General features: G+C 45.5%; 1 long non-coding RNA gene across 1 annotated transcript; it reads left to right on the top strand.

The window, feature by feature from the left end:
• Positions 1-2967: 2967 nt before the first annotated feature.
• LOC142483901 (uncharacterized) lies at positions 2968-17623 on the top strand. Its single transcript, XR_012797492.1, has 7 exons — positions 2968-3874; positions 5318-5429; positions 9005-9122; positions 10111-10208; positions 11773-11883; positions 15196-15305; positions 16677-17623. It is a non-coding gene; the product is annotated as an uncharacterized LOC142483901 (long non-coding RNA).
• Positions 17624-24566: the final 6943 nt, after the last annotated feature.

The following is a 24566-nucleotide window of genomic DNA, read 5'->3' as shown; positions in this document are numbered from 1 at the left end:
ATGTGCTTCACTACGAGTGAGTGGGGAATATTGGCATCACACAGTCACTGTTGAATATGCCATTCAATCCATTTTGAAAATAGTAATGCAATGTGGTTTTGTTTTGTTTGCTTTTTGCAGTAATGAAGAATGGAAAAGTTATATTAAAATTAAATTGGAGGGGGACTAGATTCAGCATTTCATCATGAACTCTGCACTTGTGAGAATTTAACTTCTTGAATACCCTGACAGGTACACGCAACATTAAGACTATAATCTGCTGTGCAAGCTTTCGTGCTATACCTCCCCCTCAGGTTTTGATTTATACATTTGCTCCCTCAATTCATGTCCTCTAATATTTGAAAGCTCTCTCCTAGCATTTTCTCTTTACCACAGAACGTCATCCCAATGTAACCTCTCTCTTGTTCTTTCTGCTTGCTGTTTCCTCACTCCTCTGTTAAACTTTTCTAATTTCTCTAACTTCCACACTCCTGCTTTTATCCACATGTTCTCCTCTTTCCTTCCCCTACCTTTGCATGTGTCTACACACTGCACCATTTGTACAGACCTCTATTGCAGCTATTTCTGCACTGCTCAATGAAAAGCACTCTTTAATATCCTATTCTCTGTGCCCCCTCTCTCTGCGCCCCCTCTTTTGGCGCCTCCTCTCTCTGCGCCCCCTCTCTCTGCGCCTATCTGTCTCATTCTCTCTACGTCCCTCTCTCTCTACATAGAGCTATCTCTGTCTCTCTCTACACCTATCTCTGTGTCTCCTTCTATGTTTGCTGATGTGTGGGATATCTCTTATAATCTTGAACCTGCTCATATACACATCGGGCCTCCCTGCCTCTGCCTCCCTGCTAAGAGTGTTAACCTATCTAATGTAATCCACATTCCTTTCCTTACTTTTCTCTTCCCTTCTCCTATGCCATCTGGAATGTCCGTTCTCTGACTAACAAGGCTCTAGTTGTACATGACCTCTTCTGCTCTCATCATTCACAATCAGTCATTCCCCTCACCCCATCTTACCTGTCCCACTGATTTGCCTCTGCTTAATTAAACTCTCCTCTGACATCTACTCTAACCTCTCTGCTCTCTCTCTCTTTCCGCTTAAACTAACAATCTTATTAACTCTTACAATGCTATCCTCCTATCTATATGCCCCCTCTAGGCTCTGACACACTTGTCCCTCTAGCCCACACCCTTGGCTAAATTCCCAAACATGTTCATCACACTTCCACTCGCTGTTCTTAATGCCTATGAAGGAAATCACACAATTGATATTTGATTTTTCTACAGTAAAAATGTCTCCAGTCCTGTATAAAGCTGCTCTCTGGGGCCAAACCACACTACTTTTTTTTCACATTCATCAACACTCAAATTTAATTTACGCTGTCTTTTTTTCCCTGTATTTGACTCCCTCCACTAACCTTCTCCTCACACTTGCCATCCTTCCTTCACTTCTCCTCAAGCATTTGACTACTTCAGAGGCAAGGTGGATGCCACCCACAAGGAGATTCCTTCTGTCCCTTCCCCCTTCTCTCCTTCTACCTAATTCTCCTTCTGCATTTGACTCCTTTTCTTCTCTTACAGAGCTGGAAGCTAATCATCTTCTCTTCTCCCTCTACCACATGCCCTCTAGATCGTATCCCCTCACACCTTACTGCATCTCTTAGTCCCCACTCTCACCCACATCTTCAATTCCTCCCTATTCTCTGGCTCTTTACCCTCTTACTTTAAGCCTGTAGTGGTCACCCTTTTCTCAGAAACAACCTACACCCTATGTGCCTTACTAACTACCGCCCTGTATCCCTCCTGCTGTTTGTCTCCTAATTGCTAGAATGTCAACATTCTTAAATCACATGCCCTCCTGGATCCTTTACAACCTGCCTTTCGTACAGCTCGTTCTACAGACTGTGCTTAAAGCAAATTCCCAAGGTCACTTTTCCCTACTAATCCTACTTGATCTATCTGCTGCGTTTGATGCTCTCAATCACTCTCCTCCTTCATATTCTAAACTCTCTCTTGGTATCCGTAACACAGTTCTATCCTGGTTTTCATCATAACTTTCCTGTCACACATTCTCCATCTCTGTTGCTAACATGTCTTCGTCTTCTATTGATCTGTCTGTGGGTATACATCAGGGCTCTGTTCTGAGATCTCTCTTTCTCTCTACATACTATCATTTGGTGACCTCATCAACTCTTTGTGACAATCCTATAAATAACAAATACAAATATCAGGTCATGGGAATAAGTGATTTGGACATAAAAGTAACATTTCGGAAGTGTGGACAACTAATACATCTTGTAGATTGCCTTTACAGTGTGATGTCATTGATTCAGTAGATTGTGTGCAGACCAGGACTGCAGTACAGTGTCACTCACATGGATGACTTGCGTGGTAGAAGCTCAAGAACAAGGATGTCAAACTCCAGTCCTCGAGGGCAGCAAACAGGCCAGGTTTTCAGGATATCCCTACTGAAAACCTGGCCTGTTTGGGACCCTCGAGGACTGGAGTTTGACATGCATGCTCTAGAAGGAGCACAGCTGTGGGTGGGAGGTGGATTTGCTTTGCATCAAATGGTTTGGAGCAAGGTTTATTGTATGTATTATCATAATAACAATGCAATGCTTAACTTTTATTTCAGGAGGGATGACTGCAGAACAGAAGTGAATATTGAAGCCATGTGTTCCTTTTCTTGCAAAAGAGAAAATTTGAAGGACAGTTGAAGAGAAGGAAAATTACTACACAGAGACAGATAAGCAATGTGTATATTTCTCATTTACCATTTAGTATTTGTCGTTTTATTGACTCCACACAATCCGGCTGCTACGGGTTTCACATTGAATATTTTCATCTCTACTCTACCCCTTCCTGTGATCTGAACCATGCAAGTTTTCGTTGATTCAATACATCATGAGTAGAGGGTGGCTACAGTATGAAGTAAAGACCCAAGGACCACATCTACTACCATTCATAACAAGAACATGTGCAGTAGCGCACAGCTGCAGTTCTATGTGATTGTTATGAAAGGTTGAGGTGGTTCAATTCTATGAATCTGGAGTGGGATGGATCCTGTTTGCATCATATGGTTTCATCTAGGCCAGTAGATTATATAACTCTCAGTACAGGTTACACATGGCATCAGTATTAGTGATTTAAAGAGGAGGAAAGCTTCAATGTGGAGAACAAAGCCAAGTAATGTTGAAGTTACTCCTTTTACCATTTACTTGGTCAGTCTGTACTGTCTACTCCCCACACAGCTGCTAAGGATCTTCCATTTTAAATACTTTCACCTCCTATTCTGCACTGCTTTGCTGCCCATTATTCAGAGATGCGTTCCAGTCATGTTTACCACTCTGAATCTCTCTGCAGTCATTGGTTCAGCACATCATGGGTAGAGCATGGCTACAGATACAGCAAGCTATTATTATTTTACCGGCTGATCATCCATAATATTGCATTAAAACATAGAATATCACTTAATTTCCAAAAGATTCAGTGATGCTGATAATGCAGAATCTCACAACATTTCCCATCATAATGCCATAATGCACCAGTGGGAGAAATAATCCTTGCTATATCTGTACATTGTGTGACGTATTACCTCCATGACCATTGAGAGCAAGTACATCTTCTGTATAGAGCGGCTGTGTTATGATGCAGTTATTGATCATCATTGACATAATCACAAGAATCACAAGAATCTTATGCAAAGGGAAATTGTCCGCAGCGAAGTGAGATTTCAGCCCCCAAACGTCTGTAATATTAATGCAATGTCTTACTTTTGTTGCAGTGAACACTGAAGAGACGGATCTACTACAACACTGTACAGGATGAGCATACGCTACAAGCAGCAAAATGATCTTGCAGTTGACAGTATGTTGTTCTGGTAATGTGCACAATTATTATTTATGGGCTACACACCACAGTGCTGGACATATTCTGTTAACTTCAACTCTACTCCTAACATGGAGATGTCTTCCTGGTGTTACTGATTCAGTACATCATATGCACAGTGTGGTTATGATATGATGGATTGATTTAATGAACCCACCAACCAATGATGACATCTGCATCATCTTCTGTAAAGTGCAGCTACAGCATGATATTATCAGCATTTGGTGCGGTATAATCAGAGGTATCTATGTGCTTTTGTGCCTGTTTTAAGTCCTCCAGCTTAACGCCCCTACACCTCCCACTACACAGGCATACTTACTTATGCATACACTGACATCTGGCATACCTACACACACCCCAGGGCCACTTCCTTCCCCTGATGTCAGGGAGAGGATGGGCATGCAGAGTGCAGTAAGTCTCCACGTTACTCTGGCCAACAGTCTTGGCCTACCTCCAGCATCTGTCACCCACAACATCTGTTCCCTCCTTGTAAAGTGCTGAACTATCTCACCTGGGTCAGTGCTATAGCTGATCACAGTGCCCGATCAGGATGTCACTGTGACAGGCAGCAGTGCAGATTGACCGGTCAATCAATGCAGTGCCGCAACATATGCACTAAATGAGATTTCCGTGCCCCCAGTCAGGTTACTCCCTGGGCAGTGACCCTGCTCACACCCTCCCCTAGTTCCACCTCTGATCACAATTATCTCTCTTGGAGAGTGTAGCAAATTGGAGTTGGGGGAATCTCACCTCTGCCATGCATGGTCACAATCTGGGCACAGGACCCAAATAGTGGGCAATGTGGCACTTCTTACAGTAGAGAATAAGTAACTTTATTCTTTACTTGTGTATTAAGGACCTTATTTGCATTAAATTCAGTCCACATGGGACCAAGACTTTCTGGCTTACTGAACAAAGTGGAATTGTTTCGTAGAGGGTGGAGAATTGTATTTTATCTGAAATTACCCCCTCTGCACAAAATACAAACAATTATACCCATACAAGTACCTTGTGGAAGTTGTTGCCCTCTATCTTCCTGTGGTCTCTCCCTGTTTCTCACCGTGCCTCCTCCCATTTCCTTGCACCTCTGCGTCTCCGCATATATCCCTATACTCAGAGCCGGCTCCGGTCAGTGACATGGGATGCCCAAATATGAGCATACCCATATATGGGCATCCATGCCACTGACCGGAGCCCGCTCTGTTGCGGATATGGAGAGAGACTGGGAGATTTACATCCCCTTATAATTCATATGGTGCATAGTACCGGCACGTATTGTTTTACCGGTACTGTGTACCTTCTTACTTTCACACTGGTACAGTATGTGCTGCAGTGGGACTGAGAGGGATATATTGGTAACACATAGTCATTGGTGGGGGAATTCAATCCATTTTGAAAATAGTAATGCATTGTTTTTTACTTTTTTTTTTTGCAGTAATGAAGAATGAAAAAGTTCTGTTAAAATTGAATTGGACGTGAACTGGATTCAGCATTTCATCATCAACTCTGCACCAGTGTGAATTGACGTTCTTTAATGTTCTGACAAGGTACATGCAACATCTCTTCCTCTACCCCTACACCACCCTCTGCCTCTTGCCTCTCTCTCCACCTCCCTGCTAAGCGTATTAACCCATCTAATGTAATCCACATTCCTTGTCTCACTTTACTCTTCCCTTCTCACGTGCCCTCTGGAATGTCCACCACTTCTCATTCCCCTCACCCCTGTCCTACTCGATACCTCAGCTTAATTGAACTCTCTCCTCTGACATCTACCCTTATCTCTAACCTCTCCTCACTTTCTGCTTAAACTAACTATCTTGTTAACTCTTACAATGCTATCATCTCCTCCTCCCTCCTCCTCCATCATCTATATGCCCCTTCTAGGCTCTGACACACTCATCCCTCTAAGGCCGTGATTATCATGGGCACACGCTTGGTCGTCCACAGTGCGTGCGAGCGATGCAGGGCCTCCCCGTCGCCTCGGACCTCAGTGCAGGGATTGCTGGAGCGACAGGCATGCGCTAACTTTGCCTTCTGTTGCGTGCTTACTATAGACGCAGCCTAACCCATGCATTGGTTTAATTCACAAGCACGCTCTCATCACACTTCATCACATCACACTGCTGCTCTTAACACCTATGGAGGAAATCTCACAGTCTGATTTTCTACACTAAACCTTTGTCCTGTTCTGTAAAACTCTGCTCCTTTTTTTAAGGTCAAACACTACTTTTTCCTCACTCATCAACACTCCAATTTCATTCACACTGTCTTCTATGTATTTGAGTCCCACCACTGACTTTCTCCTCCCACTTAACATCCATCCTTTATTTCTCCTCAAGCCTTTGCTCACTTGAGGCAAGGTGGATGCCATCCACAAGTAGATTCGTTCTCTCCCTTCCCCCTCTCTCTTTTTCTATCTAGATCTCATTGCACTCTTGACTCCTTTTCTCCTGTCACAAAGCTGGAACCTGATCTTCTCTTCTCCCTCTACCACATGCCCTCTCAATCCTATATTCTCACTCTCACCCACATCTTCAATTCCTCCATATCCTTTGGCTCTTTCAACTCTTCCTTTTAAGCATGCAGTGGTCACCCCTATTCTCAAAAATAACCTTGACCTTGTGTGAATTTCTAACTATCGCCCTGTATCCGTCCTACCATTTGCCTCCTAATTGCTAGAACGTCTTGTGATCTCCCGTTTGATCAACATTCTTAAATCACATGCTCCTCTGGGCCCTTCACAATCTGCCTTTCCCAATGTAACCAATTATGTACATAAAGAAAATTCCCAAGGTCCATTTTACTTACTAATCCTGCTTGATCTCTCTTCTGCTTTTGATACTGTCAATCACTCTTCTCATTCATATTCTAAACTCTTTCTTCGTATCCGCAGCAAACTTATATCCTGGTTTTCATCATACTTCTCCATCACACATTCTCCATCTCTGTTGCTAACGTGTCTTTGTCTCCTGTTGTTTTGTCTGTTGGTATACCTCAGGACTCTGTTCTGGGACCTCTCTCACTACATACTATCACTAGTTGACCTTATCAACTATTTTGGCCCTTGATATCATCTCTATGCAGATGATACACACACCTATCCACCCTACCGTCACTCCTGCAATTTAGTTCCTAGTTTCGGGTCGCCTCCTGGCTATATCCTCCATGGATGACACTCTTCTGCCTTAAACCTAATGTCTAAAACTGAGCTCCTCATATTTCCCCCTAAATCTGGCCTAATATCACCTTTCTCCATCGCAGTAAACAGTACTACCATCATCCTGTCATGAAAGCACATTGCCTAGGAGTAACATTTGACTCTTCCCTTTCCATCTTCATTCACGACACTGGCTAAAGTTTGTCGATTCTTTCTCTGTAATATTTCCAAGATTTGCCCTTTTCTCTGTCAATCTACTGCTAAAACGCCAATGCATGCCCTTATCGTATGGGTTAACATACTGCTAACAGGGCTCCCTGCTTCACAACTTTCTCATTTGCAATCTATCCAAAACTCTGCTGCTTGAATAATTTCCCTTTCTCCCACAACAGTATCTGCTCATCTCCTCCTCCTCCTTAAATCCCTCTCCTTGCTTCCCATCAAGTTTCAGATCACCTACAAAGTTCTCCTCCTTACCTTTTTGTTAAGGTTCTCTATTAGTGGTGTACCGAGTACCCGGCGTTACCCGACACATTTCCAGCTACCCGGACATTACTCGAAACCGGCCACTGAGAAGTGGACTTGGCCGGGTAATACCCGGCGTCGGGTAATGTCAGGGCAGCTGGAAATAATCTTTTATACTTACCTTTCCTAAGACATCTAGGATCAGCAGCAGCAGTCCTCTGATGTTGGCAGCATCAGAGGTGTCTTCACCTGGCGGGGGGAGCTGCAGGAATCACTTCCACAGCACCGAAGCAGGTAAGCTGTGTCTGTGAGCCTGCAGCTCCCCCGCCGGCTGAAGACACCACAGATGCTGCCACCGTCACAGGACTGCTGCTGATCCTAGATGTCACCGCCACCCGGAAGGTAAGTGCCAAACCGTGTACCCGACCGGGTAGAACCTTTCATTTTGGCCGGGTACCCGTTACCCATTTTTTTATAGTTGAGGACCCAGTCCAACACTATTCTCTATTCATCTGCTCCTTCCTACATATCATCTTTGGTCTCGTTATGCCCTTCCTCGTCTCCTAAGCTCTACTAATAACTGTCTCCATTATACTTCTTACACCTCTACTGCGCACTCGCTCTCTTGCCTGAAACCCTTTCCCATCAATTTACCTGTGAAACTCACACACACTCAGTATATGCCAACATACCCTCTTCCACCCACATTTAAGATCAACCTTAAAATTCACAACTTAAATGAAGCATTTCAATAGCTTTTACTCGTTGCTACTGTCACTCATTCAGTCACTAACTATTGTTCCCAAGAAGTGCTTTATACTACAAGTACCCACCATTAAGGACAAGCATTGTCATCTACTGCACTTGTTCCCCCACCTGTTGTCTCTCTGTAAGTCTCCTTACATTTCTCTTAGATTGTAAACTACCCAGGACAGGGATTTACTTTCCTATTGTCTGTTTTTGTTTGTTGAACTTATTGTATAATAATTTCCTGTACTTTTTGGTCTCTCTTGTAAAGCGCTGAGTACACAATGGGTGGTATATAAATAGAGATATTTGCAGAGTCTAGAGACAAGGCACACGTGTATAGGTAGCTACAGTTTATCCGGGACCGTATGCATCCTTGAAGTGCCTGTCCCAGTTATTTTCTATTGATTGCAATGTAGGAGTGTCTGTCCTGTCTTATTTTTTTTATTATTATTATTATTATTATTATTATTATATATACAAAGATATATACAAAGATTGTTTCCTGTCGTTAGCATGACATTGTGTGACACAGTGTGATGTCATTGATTCAGTAGATTGTGTGCAGACCGGGACTGCAGTACAGTTTCACTGACATGAATAACTTGTGTGGTAGAAGCTCTAGAAGGAGCACAGCTGTGGGAGGGAGGTGGATTTGCTTTGTATCACATGGTTTGGAGCAAGGTTCATTGTATGTATCGTCAATAATAATTATAATAATAATAATGCAATGCTTAACTTTTTTATTTCAAGAGGAAAGACTGCAGAACAGAAGTGAATATTGAAGCCATGTGTTCATTTTCTTGCAAAATAGAAAATTGAAGGACAGTTGAAGAGGAGGAAAATGACTACACAGAGACAGATAAGCAATGTGTATATTTCTCATTTAGTATTTGTCGTTTTATTGACTCCAAAAAATCCGGCTGCTAAGGGTTTCGCATTGGACATATTCACCTCTACTCCACCCCTTCCTGTGATCTGTACCATGCAGATTTTTGTTGATTCAATACATCATGAATAGAGTGTGGCTACAGTATGAAGTACTGACCCAAGGACCACATCTACTACCATTCATAACAAGAACATGTGCAGTAGCGCACTGCTGCAGTTCTATGTTATTGCTATGAAAGGTTGAGGTGGTGCAATCATATGAATCTTGAGTGGGAGGGATCCTGTTTGCATCATTTAATTTGATCTAGGCCAGTAGAGTATATAACTCTCAGTACAGGTTACATATGGCATCAGTATTAGTGATTTAAAGAACAGAAAAACAGGAGTGGAGAACAAAACCAAGTAATGTTGAAGTTACTACTTTTTACTATTTACTTGGTCAGTCTGTACTGTCTACTCCCCACACAGCTGCTAAGGGTTTCCATTTGAGATACATTCACCTTCTACTCTGCACTACTGTGCTACCCTCTATTCAGAGATGAGTTCAAGTCATGTTTACCACTCTAAATCGCTCTGCAGTCATTGATTCAGCACATCATGGGTAGAGCATGGCTATAGATACAGCAAGCTTTATTTTACCCTAATATTGCATTAAAAAATAGAATATCACTCAGTTTCCTACAGATTTACTGATGCTGATAATGCAGAATCTCACCCTCCCATCATAATACACCAGAGGAAGAAATAATCCTTGCTATATATGTACATTGTGTGACATATTGCCTCCATGACCATTGATGGCAAATACATATTCTGTATAGAGCAGCTGTGTTATGATGTAGTTGTTATTGATCATCATTGAGATATAATCACAAGAATCTTATGCAAAGGGAAACTGTCATTAGCATAGTGGGATTTCAGCCCCCAAACTTCTGTAATATTAATGCAATGTCTTACTTTTATTGCAGTGAACACCGAAGAGACGGATCTACTACAACACTGCACAGGACAAGAGTATACACTACAAGCAGCAAAATGATCATGCAGTTGACAATATGTTGTTCTGGTAATGTGCACAATTATTATTTATGGGCTCCACACCACAGTGCTGGACATATTTTGTTAACTTCAACACTACCCCTACCATGGAGATGTCTTCCTGTGATTGGTGTTACTGATTCAGTACATCATATGCACAGTGTGGCTATTATATGATGGATTGATTTAATGAACCCACCAAACACTGATGACATCTGTATCATCTTCTGTAAAGTGCATCTACAGCAGGATATTATCAGCATTTGGGGTGATATAATCAGAGGCATCTATGTGCTTTTGTGCTGGGTAAAGTCCTCCAGCTGAACCGCCCCCCGCCCCCCACCCCCCTACACCTCCTGCCACACAGGCAAACTTACTTACACACACAGCACACTTACTTATGCACACTGACACTTGGCATACCTACACACACACACCCCACAGCCACTGGCATGCATGCAGAGTCCTGGGCATGCAGGATGGGCATGCAGAGTACAGAATATCTCCACCTTGCTCTGGCCCGTACTCTTGGCCTACCCCCAGCATCTGTCACCCACAACCTCTGTTCCCTCCCTGTAAATTGCTGCACTAACACACCTTGGTCAGCGCTGCAACCGATCACAGCACCGGATCATGTCACTGTGATAGGAAGCAGTGCTAATTGACCGGTCAATCAATGCCACGTGGCAACATACGCACCAAAAGAGATTTCCATGCCCCCTGACAGGCTACTCCCTGGGCAGTGACCCTGCTCATCTTCCACCTCTGATCACAATATTCTCTCTTGGAGAGTGTAGCAAATTGGAGTTGGGGGAATTTCACCTCTGCAGTGCATGTAGAGTCCTGTATGCAGAGTACAGAAAGTCTCCACCTTAGTCTGGCCCGTACTCTTGGCCTACCCACAGCATCTGTCACCCACAAATAATACATACACTAATACTCCCCACAATACACACTTTAATACCTCCTCAATAATAATCTCCCCAATAATATTATAGTCTTAAACACAATATACACAATACCCCCTAACACAAGATACCCAATCTAACACTCTCCTCTGCACCTCAACATAATATACACACTATAATACCCTACACACAATATAATACTCCCACACACACACACAATATACACACTATCCTCCTACCACCATAAAACACAACCAATAATACACACACACTTTGTGGATGTTGGGACCAGCTCCTTGCATGCACCAGTGAAAGAGAGAGGCCTGCCATCCGTGCCTCCCTCCGTTTCCCATCTTCTCCCTGTCTCCCTCCCTTTCTTTGCATCTCCCTGCATCTTTGCGTATACCCAGTCAGTGACGGCTCCGGTCACGTGATGCCTTAATATGGGCTTATCCATATATCTGTTGCAGAGATGGAGAGAGACCTGGAGATTTTACATTTCCTTATAATTCATATTGGTACTTAGTACGGGCACTTATTGTTTTATCAGTACTGGGTACCTGACCGTACTGGCCTACGAGTGAGAAGGCAATATTGGCATCACACAGTTACTGTTGAATATGTCATTCAATCCATTTTGAAAATAGTAATGCAATGTGGTTTTGTTTTGTTTGCTTTTTGCAGTAATGAAGAATGAAAAAGTTATATTAAAATTAAATTGGAGGGGAACTGGATTCAGCATTTCTTCATGAACTCTGCACTTGTGAGCATTGACCTTCTTGAGTGCCCTGACAGGTACACGCAACTTTAAGACTATAATCTTCATCAACTGCTGTGCAAGCTTTCGTGCTATACCTCCCCCTCCGGTTTTGATTTATACATTTGCTCTCTCAATTCATGTCCTCTAATATCTGGAGGCTCTCTCCTAGCATTTCTCTCTACCACAGCACGTCATCCCAATGTAACCTCTCTCTTGTTCTTTCTGTTTACTGTTTCCTCACTCCTCTGTAAAACTTTTCTAATTTCTCTAACTTCCACACTCCTGCTTTTATCCACATGTTCTATACACTTTCCTTCCCCTACCTTTGCATGTGTCTACACAAAGCACCATTTGTACAGACCTCTATTGCAGCTATTTCTGCACTGCTCAATGAAATGCACTCCTGCACATCCTATTCTCTTCCACCTTCCCTCATTCTCTACGCCCCCCTCTCAAAGCCCCCTCTCTCTATGTCTCCTCTCTCTACGCCTATCTGTCTCATTCTCTTGACGCCCTTCTCTCTCTACATATCCCTATCTCTGTCTCTCTCTACACCTATCTCTGTGTCTCCTTCTATGCTCGCTGATGTTGGGGGATATCTCTTATAATCTTGGACCGGCTCATATACACATCAGGCCTCCCTACTAAGAGTGTTAACCTATCTAATGTAATCCACATTCCTTTCCTTACTTTTCTCTTCCCTTCTCCTGTGCCCTCTGGAATGTCCACTCTTACTAACAAGGCTCTAGTTGTACATAACCTCTTCTGCTCTCATCAGTCACAATCAGTCATTCCCCTCACCGCATCTTACCTGTCCCACTGATTTGCCTCTGCTTAATTAAACTCTCCTCTGACATCTACTCTAACCTCTCTTCTCTCTTCTCTCTCTTTCTTTCTGCTTAAACTAACAATCTTATTAACTCTTACAATGCTATCCTCCTATCTATATGCCCCCTATAGGCTCTGACACACTCATCCCTCTAACCCACACCTTTGGCTAAATTCCCAAACACACTCATCACACTTCCACTCGCTGTTCTTAATACCTACGGAGGAAATCTCACACTTTGTTTGATTTTTCTACAGTAAAAATGTCTCCTGTCCTGTATAAAGCTGCTCTCTAGGGCTAAATACACTACTTTTTTCCACACTCATCAACACTCAAATTTAATTTACGCTGTTTTTTTTCTCTGTATTTGACTCCCTCCACTGACCTTCTCCTCCCACTTGCCATCCTTCCTTCACTTCTCCTCAAGCATTTGACTACTTCAGAGGCAAGGTGGATGCCACCCAAAAGGAGATTCCTTCTGTCCCTTCCCCCTTCTCTCCTTCTACCCAAATCTCCTTCTGCACTTGACTCCTTTTCTTCTCTTACAGAGCTGGAAGCTAATCATCTTCTATTCTCCCTCTACCACATGCCCTCTAGATCGTATCCCCTCACACCTTACTGCATCTCTTAGTCCCCACTCTCACCCACATCTTCAATTTCTCCCTATTCTCTGGATTTTTGCCCTCTTACTTTAAGCCTGTAGCGGTCACCCTTTTGTCAGAAACAAACTACACCCTATGTGCCTTACTAACTACCGCTCTGTATCCCTCATGCTGTTTGCCTTCTAATTGCTAGTGTCAACATTCTTAAATCACATGCCCTCCTGGATCCTTTACAACCTGCCTTTCGTACAGCACGTTCTACAGACTGTGCTTAAAGCTAATTCCCAAGGTTTTTCCCTACTAATCCTACTTGATCTATCGGCTGCGTTTGATGCTCTCAATCACTCTCCTCCTTCATATTCTAAACTCTCTCTTGGTATCAGTAACAAAGTTTTATCCTGGTTTTCATCATAACTTTCCTGTCACACATTCTCCATCTCTGTTGCTAACATGTCTTCGTCTTCTATTGATCTGTCTGTGGGTATACATCAGGGCTCTGTTCTGAGATCTCTCTTTCTCTCTACATACTATCATTTGGTGACTTCATCAATGCTTTTGGCCTTAGATATAATCTCTATGCGGATGATACACACACAAATCTATCCACCCCTGTTCTCACTCCTGCAATCCAGTCCCTACTCTTGGGTTGTCTCCTGGCTATATGCTCATGGATGGCACTCCACTGCCTTAAACTTAATGTCTAACACTGGGCTCATATTATCCCCTTTCTCCATCACAGTAAACAGTACTACCATCTATCTTGTCATCAAACATGTTGCATAGGAGTAACATTTGGCTCTTCAATTCCATCTCCATTCACATGCACGGCTATGGGTAAAATGTGTTGCCTCTTTCTCTGTAATATTGCCAAGATCTTCCCTTTCCCCTCTCAACCTACTGCTAAAACTCCAATGTATACTGTTATCCTATAGGTTATTTTAACATACTACTAACAGGCCTCCATGCTTCACAACTTTCTCCTATGCAAAACTCTGCTGCTTGAATTATCTCACTTTCTCCCACAACAGTCTCTGCTCATCTCCTTAAATCCCTGTCCTGGCATCCCATCAAGTTTTTGTATCACCTACAAAGTTCTCCTCCTTACCTTTTTGTTAAGGCTCTCCATTAATCTGCTCCTTCTTGCATATCATCTTTGATCTCTCGTTATGCCCTTGCTTGTCTCTTGCACTATAACCATAACTGTCTCCTGTAAACTTCTTTCACCTCTACTGTTCTCTCACTTGCCTGAAACCATTTTCCATCACTGCACCGTACATGTGAAACTTCCTCACACTCAGTATATGCCAACATAACCTCTTCCACCCACATGTAAGACCAATCTTAAAATTCACGACTTAAATCAAGCATTTAAAAAACTTTGACTCGTGGCTACTGTCCCACACCCACAGTCACTGCTAACAACTATTGTTCCCAAGATGTGCTTTCTACTAATTGTACCCACCATTAAGGACAAGCATTGTCATCTACTGCACTTCTTCCCCCAACTGCTGCCTCTCTTTAAGTCTTCTAACATTTCTATTAGATTGTAAAGTTCCCAGGGCAAGGATTTACTTTCCTATAATCTGTTTTTATTTGTCGCACTTATTTTTTAATTATTTTTCCCCTCTCCCCTAATGATATACATATAGGTTTTCCTGTCATTTGCATGACAGAGTTATTATGGTTAACTATTGCATCATGTAGACTGCCTTTTCAGTGTGATGTAATTGATTCAGTACTTTGTGTGCAGACTGTGACTGCAGTACAGTGTCACGAACATTAATGACTTGTGTGGTAGAAGCTCTAGAAGGAACACAGCTATGGGAGGGAGGTGGATTTACTTTGGATCACATGGTTTGGCGCAAGGTTCATTATATGTATGATCATAACCATGCAATGCTTAACTTTTATTTCAGGAGGGAAGAACAGTGAATATTGAAGCCATGTGTTTCTTTTCTGTCAGAAGAGAAATTTTGAAAGACAGTTGAAGAGGAGGAAAATGACTACACAGAGACAGATAAGCAATGTGTATATTTCTCATTTAGTATTTGTCGTTTTGTTGACTCCACACAATCCAGCTGCTAAGGGTTTCGCATTGGACATATTCCCCTCTACTCTACCCTTCCTGTGATCTGTACCATGCAGGTTTTTGTTGATTCAATACATCATGAGTAGAGTGTGGCTGCTGTATGAAGTATTGACCCAAGGACCACATCTACTACCATTCATAACAAGAACATGTGCAGTAGCGCACTGCTGTAGTTCTATGTGTTTTATTAAAGGTTGAAGTGGTGCAATCATATGAATCTGGAGTGGGATGAATCCTGTTTGCATCATATGGTTTCATCTAGGCCAGTAGAGTATATCTCTCAGTACAGGTTACACATGGCATCAGTAGTAGTGATTTAAAGAACAGAAAAAACAAGAGAAACTTCAATGTTGATAACAAAGCCAAGTAATGTTGAAGATACTCCTTTAACTATTTATTTGATCAGTCTGTACTGTCTACTCCCCACACAGCTACTAAGTCTTCCATTTGAGATACATTCACCTCCTACTCTGCACTGCTGTTCTGTCCTCTATTCAGAGATGAGTTCCAGTCATGTTTACCACTCTGAATCACTCTGCAGTCATTGATTCAGCACATCATGGGTAGAGCATGGCTACAGATACAGTAAGCTTTATTTTACCGGCTGATCATCCATAATATTGCATTAAAACATAGAATATTACTCAGTTTCCAAAAGATTCAGTGATGCTAATAATGCAGAATCTTACAACACATCCCATCATAATGCACCAGAGGAAGAAATAATCCTTGCTACACTACCGACACGTTTTATTGAAGCACGGCTAGCACCGCAAGCCGGGGGATGCCCCGGCGTGCTAGCCGCACTCCCTCAGCGTGCCGCGCATCACCGATGCACGGTCACGCGTCATCGGGTGCCTGCGCCCCCTGCACGCGCGTCCAGGGCTCCCCGAGGGAGCACTGGTGTCCCGCGATGTGGGGGACAGCGGCAGGGGGTTCCGGGGGACCCGACGGACCCGGCAGCGGAAGGGAGAAAGCCCCGATCGGAGGGCGCTCCTCCGCTGCTTCGGCGTGCGCCCAGCACCCTCCGGCGCGCGCCAGGTTACTGCTGCGGCCAAGAACGGGCAAATGCTCGAATAAACTCGGCCGCAGCAGTATATCTGTACATTGTGTGACGTTTGGCCTCCATGACCATTGATAGCAAATACATATTTTGTATTGAGCGGCTGTGTTATGATGTAGTTGTTATTGATCATCATTGAGATATAATCACAAGAATCTTATGCAAAGGGAAAATGTCTGCAGCATAGTGGGATTTCAGCTCCCAAACTTCTGTAATATTAATGCAATGTCTTACTTTTATTGCAGTGAACACTGAAGAGACGGATCTACGACAACACTGCACAGGACAAAGAGCAAACACTACAAGCAGCAAAATGATCTTGCAGTTGCAAGTATGTTCTGTAATGTGCACAATTATTATTTATGGGCTACACACCACAGTGCTGGACATATTCTGTTAACTTCTACCCCTACCATGGAGATGTCTTCCTGTGATTGATTCAGTACATCATATGCACAGTGTGGCTATGATATGATGGATGGATTTAATGAACCCACCACCCACTGACATCTGCATCATCTTCTGTAAAGTGCAGCAGGATATTATCAGCATTTGGGGTGGTATAATCTGGGGCATCTATGTGCTTTTGTGCCTGGATAAGTTCCTCCAGCTGAACCACCCCCCTATACCTGCCACACAGGCATACTTACAGAGCACACTTACTTATGCACACTGACACTTGGAATACCCACACACACACACACACACAGACACTGTCATGCATGCAGTGTCCTGTATGCAGAGTACAGAAAGTCTCCACCTTACTCTGGCCCGTACTCATGGCCTATCCCCAGCATCTGTCATCCACAACCTCTGTTCCCTCCCTGTAAAGTGCTGCACTAACACACCTGGGTCAGCGCTGCAGCTGATCACAGTGCCGGATCATGATGTCAATGGGATAGGCAGCAGAGCTGATTGACAAGTCAATCAATGCAGCTCCGCAATATATGCACCAAAAGAGATTTCTGTACCCCCTGTCAGGCTACTCCCTGGGCAGCGACCCTTCTCACCCCTCTCATTCCACCTCTGATCACAATAATCTCTCTTGGAGTGTGTAGCAAATTGGAGTTGGGGGAATCTCACCTCTGTAGTGCATGGTCACAATCTGGGCACTGTACCCAAATATTGGGCAATGTGGCACGTCTTACAGTAGAGAATAGAATAAGTAACTATATTCTTTACTTGTGTATTAAGGAACTTATTTGCAATAAAAATTCAGTCCACCTGGGACCAAGACTTTCTGGTTTTCTGAACAAAGTGGAATTGTTTTCCTATAATTTTATATTCTCTGAAATGTAACATCACAATAAAGTACTCCTATTTTTTTCCTTTGTGCTTTTTTATGGACTATTCCTTTATGTATTTCACTTAATGGGACTAATTACCTTACGATTAGATTTCACTTGTATTTTCTTGGGTTACTCTTTGGAATTTCTCTCTGTGTTCATTTATACTATCTTATTTAGAGCAGTCTTTGCCATTGGACCCCATTTCTTGCCAGAGAGATCTGTAACACAGAGTATTGAAGAGAGTACAGAACAGTGGTGAAGTAGATTTTTATGCTTCTAGGCAGCCTCCCTTCTCACCATGTATTCTGCCCCCGACGGTCTCTTGCACTGCTCCCTCCTACACTCACTCTTCCCTCCCCTCCCCGCTATCACTCAATGACCCCCTCTCATTCAATCCTGCTCCCTTACTCCCCCCTCACTCATTCTTCCTTCTGCACACACAATCCTCCCGAATATCACTCCCAAACAACACACACACTAATTCTCCCCACAATACACACTATAATACCTCCTTGTGACGATAGCTTCCACAGGCTTATTAATATTACACAAAAATAATTGGGTTTGAACTGAACGAGGCTTAAGATATAATAAATTGTATTTATTCCTTAGAATATAGGTGAACACAACAGATAATACAGTAACGAACAAGAAGTACACTTACTTAAGGGTTGGGGAATGAGAAGTATGATGTAGCATTTCTTTCAGCAGTGAGGAAATCATTCAGGTGATATCAGGTAACCATATCAGCAAACGAAGACAAAGGATATATGGGTGGACAGCAGTTTATAAACCATTCTCCTTCTATTCTTAACCTTAAGCACAGGGGATTACCTCCAGCCAATTACCTCCAGCCACTCACTAACGTGGGAAAGCATTCTGACCCATGCCCCCCTGCTAGTTGGCACATGCGCAGTAGAACTCTGGGGGTCTCATTTCTGAAGCCCCACATTTACGTCAGGAATGCCAGACAGTCTACCATTTGGAGTTCTGGCAGGAAAACCTTTGTTGAAAGGTGTTAACTGGAACACTTAAGACCTGCCCTGGTTTGGGCTTCGGATAAACAGTGAGGGTGATAAAACTCTTTGAACAGCACTTAAATCCTAGACATAGCGGCGTCCCCAGGGCCATCTGCTACCTTATGGCCCAAAAGAATCTCTTCTGGGTCTTTGTCCATACCTTAAGATACACTATTAAGCATAAAACATAAACGTATTAAAATATCCGGTTCCGTTAGGTTTAGCAGGTCCAAACTTCCCAGTTCGCATTGCCAGAACTGGGACACCATATGGTCCAAAAAGCGACTTGCTACGACCTAAGAAACCGGAGTTACACCAATGCACATTAAATCATTTTAATACAAAAATCTCCATTGAAAAAGAAATCTCAGCTTTTCACTAAATCCCCATTGAAAACAACGGGCAGCTCCGCCATAGACTTTCAATGGTAAATCGCCGCCATTGAAGTCAATGGGGGTTTTCTGCCATTGAAGTTTATGGGAAAAGTCCCGAACTTCAAGGGGGTCCATACTCCGTCGGGTTGGTCCAAGCGGGTCAAGGATGGTTCTGCAGCGATGCCGGAGCAGTGGCTACAGATACCCCAAACCCTGATCTGCTGAACCCTCCGGAACCGGAGATATGGATTCCTAAAATTCAGCATTTCTCACTTAGTCATTTTTCTGAGCCGTTTCTGCCGCCGCCGGCAAAGCCTATGGCGCGACCCGCTCTATCTGGTTCGACCCTTATCGGGGGTCCAGGATTCGGGGACCCGGTGGTGGTCGAGTGGGGGGACGCTTAGGAACTAGGGGCAAAAAGAATTTTATCCCTAGGTGCCCTAAAACAGTTTATTTCCCCGCTAATTGACGTTGAACTTGACCCAGTGATTTTAGCTCTTTTGAAGGACATTGTATCCGCTTTGCGGTTTGCGGTCTGGACGGCAGCCAACTAGGTTACCTCGAGGCATCTCCATTGAAGTCAATGAGCCCATTGACTTTCAATGGGAAACCGCCGCTCTCCCTCTCGGACGCCACCTGCTGGTCACTACAGGAAACAGGACGAAAACAGCACAAATTCCTATTGAAATGCATTGAGCCCTAATGGCGGCCAATGGGGACCTGCAAAATGGTGCCCGAAAAGGCGGGAAACTTACACAAAGAGCTATAATCATTAAAGAATTATTAACCCTTGTGCTCCCGGATGGATTCTAGTGTGTGTGTGATGCAAACACTGAGTAACCAGACATTACAATGGAACAGGGGAAAATACATTTACATGTCATAACAAGGGTTACATCACATTTCTGGACCTCAGCCCAGTTAACCCCTTGTCTCCCTGGTGCGGTCAGGGGTGGCCAAATGGGGTGCAACCCCTTTAATACCGGGCCACCCCCTCTCTCCCTCTACACCTCCCCTTCTTAATGCGTGTCCTGTGGCCCACTGGCCCTGACGGGGAGTGGGGCACTGCTGGCACCATTAATGAATTCAGTCTCAGAGGGATAGTCCTGGCGTGAAAGTCCATCAGCATTGCTGTTTTCACTACCCTTTTTGTGCTGAATGGTGAATTCAAATTCTTGCAAAGCCAAGCTCCATCTCAGCAGTTTGGCATTTTCCCCTGATACCCTCTGTAGCCAGCTCAGGGGATTGTGGTCGGTAATGACCGTGAAAGCGCTCCCATAGACATAGGGCTGGAGCTTTTTGAGTGCCCACACAATGGCCAAGCACTCCTTTTCAATGGTGGCATATGCCACCTCCCTGGGGAGCAGTTTGCGACTGAGATACACAACAGGGTGCTCTTTGCCGTCGTCCCCCACCTGGCTCAACACAGCCCCCACACCAAAGTCTGAGGCATCAGTCTGAATAAGAAAATGCTTGGTATAATCTGGGGCAGCCAGGATGGGGGCCTCAGCAAGCGCAGCTTTCAGTGCCTGGAAAGCAGTTTCCCAGCAGGAGACCAGGTAATAAGCACAGGCAGTTGCTTCTTAGTCAGATCAGTCAGGGGTTTGGCCACGGCGCTGTACTGTGGGACAAATTTCCTGTAGTACCCTGCGGTGCCCAAAAAGGCCATGACCTGTTTCTTGGTTTTTGGAACAGGCCACTGAACTATGGCTTCTACCTTGGCTGGCTCTGGCTTGAAATGCCCTCCACCCACCCTGTGCCCTAAGTACAGGACTTCTGCCATCCCTACCATACACTTAGTGGGTTTTAAGGTAAGCCCAGCCTCCCTGATTCTATCCAGCACCGCAGCTACATGTCCTATGTGGGATTCCCAGGAATTACTAAAGACAGCAATGTCATCTAAGTAAGCCCTGGCATAGCTCTGCATCCCTTCCAGTAACCTATTGACCAGGCGTTGGAAGGTAGCCGGGGCATTCTTCATCCCAAATGGCATCACCAAAAACTCATAGAGGCCACTTGGAGTGAAGAATGCTGACTTCTCCCTAGCCTCCAGGGTCAGGGGAATCTGCCAGTAGCCTTTGCTCAGATCCATGGTGGTCAGATACTTTGCCCCCGCGAGTTCATCTAGTAACTCATCCATGCGGGGCATGGGGTAAGCATCTGACACCGTCCCAGCGTTGAGCAACCGGTAGTCCACACAAAACCGGGTGGTTTTGTCCTTCTTAGGCACTAGGACTACTGGACTTGCCCAAGGGCTCTGGGACGGAGTAATTACCCCTAGGGTCAGCATCTCCTCAATCTCTCTCTCCATACTTGTCTTGACCTCTGCTGACACTCTATAAGCGTGCTTATGCAGAGGCTGCAGGTCCCCTGTGTGTACTGGGTGTTTGGTGAGATGTGTGGTCCCTGGCATGTCAGTGAAGAGGGCGCTATACTGAGCTAGAATGTCCCTGGCTTCTCCCTTCTGCCTAGCACTCAACTGTGCCCCGATCTCTACCTGCTCAACAGTGTTTCCTTGCTTTGCCTCCCCTAGGAGATCAGGCAGAGCATTGCTCGCCGGATCCTCCAGCAGTGGGCTACAAATGGCCATTACTGCTCCCATACTCGGTGCTCTGTATTCCTTTAACATATTAATGTGATATGTCTTGTGCCTCTCAGGCGCTACCTGTACAACATAGTTGCACTCATTCACCTTTCGGATAACCGGGTACGGTCCCGACCAGGCAGCCATCAGCTTGTTCTCCCGAGTGGGTTTGAGAACAAGCACCTGCTGTCCTGGGATGAATTCTCTGCTACGGCCTGCTGGTCATACCATTGCTTCTGCTTGGTCTGAGCAGCCCTGAGGTGGTCCTGGGCCACCCCCATAAGCATCTCTAACCGGTCTCTGAGATCTACTACATACTGGATCACTGAAGCATCAGTAGCAGTAGTCTTCCCCTCCCATCCCTCACGGAAGAGGTCCAGAGGTCCACGTACCCTGCGGCCATATAGTAGCTCGAAGGGGGAGAAGCCTGTAGATTCTTGCGGTACCTCTCGGTATGCAAACAGCAAGTGCTGCAGGTGAATCTCCCAGTCTTTCCCCTCCGCCTCTATAAAGGTCCGAAGCATCTGCTTCAGGGTACCATTAAACCTCTCACATAATCCGTTTGTTTGGGGATGGTAAGGGGTAGTGCGCTGGTGCTGTACACCGCAGGCATCCCAGAGACAATGTAACAGTTCACTCATGAACTGCGACCCCTGATCAGTTAGGATCTCACTAGGGAAACCTACCCTAGCAAAAATGTTCAGCAAAGCTGCTGCCACTGTCTTGGCACTTATGGTGCCCAGCGCTACCGCCTCAGGGTACCGGGTGGCAAAATCCACCACCGTGAGGATGTAGCACTTCCCTGACCTGCTAGGAATCATGAGGGGTCCTATCAGGTCCATCGCTACCTTCTGGAAGGGTTCCCCTATTATCGGTAGGGGTCTCAGGGGTGCCTTCACACGGTCGCCCGCCTTACCTACTCGCTGGCAGGCATCACAGGAGCGGCAGAAATCATCCACATCCCTGGATGCCCCCGGCCAGAAATAACGCTGCAATAACCGGGCTCGCGTTCTGGTGACCCCCTGATGTCCCGCTAACGGAATAGAGTGAGCTACCCATAACAATTGCTGTCGGTACCCCTGGGGTACTACTAGCTGTCGCTTACCGGTCAATCCCATCTCTATTCTCGGGTTCCCTTCTTCTCTGTATAGGAGTCCCTTATGCCATAGGCAGCGCTCAGTGCCCTCCCCTGCCTGAGATTCGGACGCCCGAAGTCTCACGCCGGCCAGGGTAGGGTCTGCCTTCACTGCCTCCCTAAACTGGGCTCCTAAATCTGCCCCCCCCCAGTCATGTCATTGTCAGGGGAAGGGGACACGGTAAGGGGGAACAGTAAGTCAGCCTGTGGTTGCAACTGATCCTGGCTTACCTCCCTGGGCTCCTCTGTGCCCTCCGCTAACGTTGGTCCCAAAGGCTGGGGGACTGGGGTGGCCACCGCCGACATTGCCGCGGTCTGGCTCTGGGTAACCGCCGCCACTGCAGCGGGCTGGGGCACACGGTCGTAGGTGCAGGTCATCGGTCCCAGGTCATTGCCCAAAAGAATTTCAGCATCCAAACCTGGTAAAACCCCCACCTCCCGCACACCCTTGCCCACCCCCCAATCCAAAAAAATGCGGGCCACCTGCAGGAAACGTGGCTCTCCGTCAGCCACAGTGATCTGTATCCCAGGGCCTGGGATCAATTCCTCTGGCCGGACCATATCAGGTCGGACCAGGGTCACTGCAGCTCCTGAATCAAGTAAGCCAACTGCTTGCCGGTCACCGACTGTGACCGGGGTGAGATGCTTGCTCCTGCCGTCCGTCTGCTGCAGGTCTGCGCTGTGATGTCCTCCGCTCCTGGCTGTAGGCACTGAAGAAACCGGGGTAGGGGTGACATGGGACGTCTCGCTGGGAGTTGTTTCCATGACCGGTCCTGGTTCTTTGGTGGAAGCCACCCGCACGCGGGCTACCGGCTTTGCAGCTGGGGTGCGTTGCCCTCGATAGGGTCCGTTGGAACGCAGGGGTTCTGGGCAATCTGGTCTGATGTGACCAGTGCTGTTGCAATTGTAGCACCGGCGCTCATGCCGGAGCTCTCCCGCCTTCTGTGACCCGCTGCCCGCAGGCGGCTTTTGAGTCCACTGGGGGGTACTCACAGCTTTCTTGGCCGGCGCCGGTGGGGTTACCGCTTTGGCTGGTACCTTGGCGGTCATCTGGGACCGGCTGACCACATAGTCATCTGCCATCCTCGCCGCCTCGGTGTAGGTCTTGGGCTTTTTATCATACACAAAAGCCCTCACCGCCGGCGGGCACTGCTGCATGAGCTGCTCCTGAAAGATGAGGTCCAGCAGGCGTTGGTAAGTCTTGGCCTCAGAGCCCTCCACCCAGTGTAACCCATACAAAGCCATGCGGGTCACATAAGTGACATAGGTCTCCTGAGGGTGCCTCTCCTCCAGCCGGAACTTACCCCGGTAAGCTTCAGGGGTAAAACCATGCTGAAACAGCAAAAGTTCTTTCAGGTGGTCATAGTCATCAGCAAACTCCTCTGTAAGCGCCATCAAAGTCTGTTTAGCCAAGCTGGAGAGTAGCGGGTCCAGGCGTGCAACCCTATGCTGGGGAAGCACCCCGTACCGCCGGCACTGCGTTTCAAAGTTCCTTAGAAACATGTCAATCCGATCAGTGCCCTCCACATACTTGGTGAGACTGTGCTTGTCCAGTTGGAGTCCATCTCTGGGGGGTCGGACCGGGGGGCAATAAGCGGGTCTGTTCATTGCCATAGAGATAAACGTTAGGGTTAGGGTTAGGGTTATAGGGGAATACGAAAATTTAGGAATGTGACTCATTTGGGTACTAACCAATCAGAGAAGAGTTAGGGTTGAAAGTTAGGGTTGAAAGTT

The sequence above is a fragment of the Ascaphus truei genome, unplaced genomic scaffold (assembly GCF_040206685.1).
Source record: "Ascaphus truei isolate aAscTru1 unplaced genomic scaffold, aAscTru1.hap1 HAP1_SCAFFOLD_389, whole genome shotgun sequence".
Classification (NCBI taxonomy): Eukaryota; Metazoa; Chordata; class Amphibia; order Anura; family Ascaphidae; genus Ascaphus; species Ascaphus truei.
Note: the sequence above shows the minus strand (reverse complement) of the source record. Positions and strands in the feature narration are given on the sequence as shown.